The following is a 3,417-nucleotide window of genomic DNA, read 5'->3' on the forward strand; positions in this document are numbered from 1 at the left end:
AACGCAAGCACTTAAAACACCTCATAGGAGGTGGGATGTACGGCTTCACATCACATCGATATCCAAAGGCCAGGATAAAGGCACCAGTATCAATGCGATTGTCCTTAGGACCCTTCTGAACACGCCGAACAAAGTGAACACCCCGCCGTCCGAGATTGTCCCGAAGTTCCTCATCAGTTTGAAGGATGAGGTCCCTGTAAAAAATCACACCTTGAACCATATTTAGAGACTGGTTGGGGGTAATGGACACAGGAATTTTGCGAAGATGGGTACAGGCACGAAGGGCTGCAGATTGGACAGCTGAAGCAGTTTTGTTCAGCAACGAACCCGACCGCATCTTGCTCAGGGAGTCCACTTCGCCAAACTTGTCTTCAATGTGTTCCACAAAGAATAAAGGTTTGGTATTGGTGAAAGTATCCCCATCAGTCCTGGTGCAAACCAGATAACGGGGGAAAGGTTTCGCCCCTGGCCGCCAGGCCTGGCCCTCTTCCCAGGAGGTAGCCATGGAAGGGAAGGCCGAAGGAGCAAGAGAAGCAGCACTCAAAGAATCAGTTCCACGCAGAGAGACAGCCGCAGAAGAACGGCCAGAGTTCTGGACCCATATGCGTTTCATCTGCATAGCGTCCGCCCTGATACCACCCACTCCGATCAGGGGCTCTCCTCACGGGCGCCACCCAGCCACAACAAGGGCCGTCTGGCACGGCGGCCATTGCCGGGACTTCCGATGCTCCATGATGACGAGCAACCACTCCAAGGCTTGCATGAGGAGGTCACAGCTCAGGTATCAGAAGTGTGATCCCTGTATGTTCAGGGGGCTGAACCAAAAGAGTACATAGCGACCCCACCACAGGGGCTGGCTACTGTGCTGGCTATGCACCCTAGCACCAGACAACAACGTGAAAGAAAAGGTGGAATGAACTAGGAGGGCATACGTTGGAGACACTAGGTAAGGTGCTCTTCCCCAAATGGCTCACACTACAGAAGAGAAGTTTAGTAATGGAGGTCAAACCCCAGAGGGGGACCAGGGAGTGCCAAAAGGAGGAGGTGATTACGCAACAAAGCTAAACTGCAAAACCAAAAGAGCCAGGAGGATAGCAGGGGCGAACATAAGCAAGAACACCAAGAGAGGGGGAGGAGAGGGCGAGGGGGAAGGAGCAAGGAGGGGAAAGGGGGGGGAGGGGGAAGGAAATGCAGCCCTGGAAAGTAGGAAGGCTGCAATGGCTCAGGGCCCTGTGCTCGCCACGCACGTATCCACAAAAGAGTTGTGGACCCCCGGGGGGGGAGTCTTGTTGGAACTGGCGCTTGTACTCTAAAGTCTTTTTAAGATGTTCAGGAAACTTGCTGGATGCGAGGAACGTGGATGTCTTCCGTTGTACTGCATCTGTTGGATCCTTCTGAAGACGACGATACGTTGAGTCTTGCAGTAAATCCGTCTTCTTGCCAAAATAAGATGATGCAGGCAAAGAACAGTAGCGTTTCCCTTGTCAGTAGATAACATCACCATTTCTGTGTCTTCTCTCAAGAAACGGAGAGGTTACCTTTCTTCATTGTTGATATTATGCTTAGTTACAGCCCCGCAATACTCTAGCCTTATTTCGTCAGCAGTCTCTATTGTGTTCTGCCCACTCGTCTAATACAGGTTGCCTAGGAAACCTGCTTTCTCAGATCGCTAGAGAATGCAAATTGTATTAATGGAGTTTATTACAACAGATAAATGACAATACTTAGCTTTTTGTATTCACAAAGCTGCGTCGCAAGCAAATAGCAACACGCAAATAATCAATGTCCTTCAGTATATATGAGGGTTGGAACTTTAATAGTGGCAACTATTTATTTACAGCTCGTACAAAATATATACGCGTTTCAAAGTTTTACTGACCTTCAAAGTAGTCACCAGCATTTTGCATAACCCGTTGCCAGCGATGTGGAAGTCGTAGGATACTCTTAGCTGTGCCAGTTGTGTTGACAGTTGGAGCGGCGCGGTCTATTCAGTTTAGGAATCGAGTTGAACTTACGAGGGCTTAAGTCAGGAGAGTGCAGGAGGTGGTGTAGCACTTAGCAGCTCCATCAGTCAAACAAATCAGTAACGTCTTGCACTGCACATGCTTGAGCATTGACCTGCAAAATGATGGTCAGGTTGATATGTATCCACTTTGCGAGCTAACTATTGGCTTAGCTAACTCGTTAGAATTTGTGGAACATACGTTCCTATAAATTTTAAGAAGTTAGTAAGATTTTTTGATTACAAGAATTGAAAGAGATTTGATATAGGTAACACCGATCTTCGTTATCTAGATACCTAGTTGTTGCTTTCACGTGTACTGGGGCATACCCGCATCCCACATACACAACCAGGGAAGATGGACTTATATAGTTGTTAATCAGGTCTACCTATTCAGGAACTGGCCTTCACGGGGAAACCCCGGAAAACCTGGAGGCTTAGACCCCAACTAGGTATCACAGATGATAGGAAAGACAGAATAATTTAGAAATTTGAGAGATATTCTAGAATTCATAGGAAAGATAAAATCTGCCTCATAGCCAAAAAACATCTTTACACATGCAAATTTTTACAATCTTCTGAAAAATTTTCTTCATCGATGTCTTGCTGAACTGCGGCAAAACTGATCGAACAGGAACATGGGACACGGCACGGAGGACAGGCGTCGCATTGGCGTACCGGACAGAAGACGTAACGGATTTGTGAGACCAGAAGGAACCTCAGCCAGACGTGGCCCGGGAACGGAATCCATGGACCGCAATGTGCGTACGAAACGTTGATGTTCATGTGTCCTGCAGTTCACATGTCGACGCGCACTTTGCTGCGTTCTTCATCGATCCACGAGCCGAGTGATCCACGGTCGCCAAATTTAATATTTTTGTGGGATCTAAAATTTAAAAACCTCTCTCACACCGGCCTGATTTAGCTTCACTGATCAGGATAGTAAAAAACATGCGTATATTAAGGGAATTTTCATTCACAAAGCAGGCATATCACATTCACACAGTTCAATACTGTTCTATCCTGATTAAATTGAGCTTAACTTATATTCCATAAGGCAGTGAAGCAATTTCGAAGTCTCGGTGCGATGAAAATTGTCAGTCGATCTCCTGAAAACATTTGTAATAATTATTAACTTTCAGTGATCACATGGGGAAGACCGGAGATCTGCTGGTAAGACCGTGTTAGCCTATTTATTGAAAGTAATAAGCTGGATATCTTGAGCATACAAAACGGCAGGTTCGTCCAGTGTAAATCAGACGTTCCCCACTGATCCCATGCAACACAGCGTAGTAAGCAGACACTGTCAATAATAATCAGTTAAATAATACGCGAACACACTTACTTTAGTTTAGTTCATGTATTAAATTCCTTCTCATACAGAATCTGATCAAGATTGCGACCAGCTCAACAAT

At 46.2% G+C, this 3,417-nt stretch overlaps 1 pseudogene; it reads right to left on the reverse strand.

Annotated features, from left to right (window-relative positions):
* Nucleotides 1–2,715: 2,715 nt before the first annotated feature.
* LOC126485525 (5.8S ribosomal RNA) lies at nucleotides 2,716–2,870 on the reverse strand (annotated as a pseudogene).
* Between the last annotated feature and the right edge of the window lie 547 nt (nucleotides 2,871–3,417).

This window comes from Schistocerca serialis, chromosome 6, assembly GCF_023864345.2.
Source record: "Schistocerca serialis cubense isolate TAMUIC-IGC-003099 chromosome 6, iqSchSeri2.2, whole genome shotgun sequence".
NCBI lineage: Eukaryota > Metazoa > Arthropoda > Insecta > Orthoptera > Acrididae > Schistocerca > Schistocerca serialis.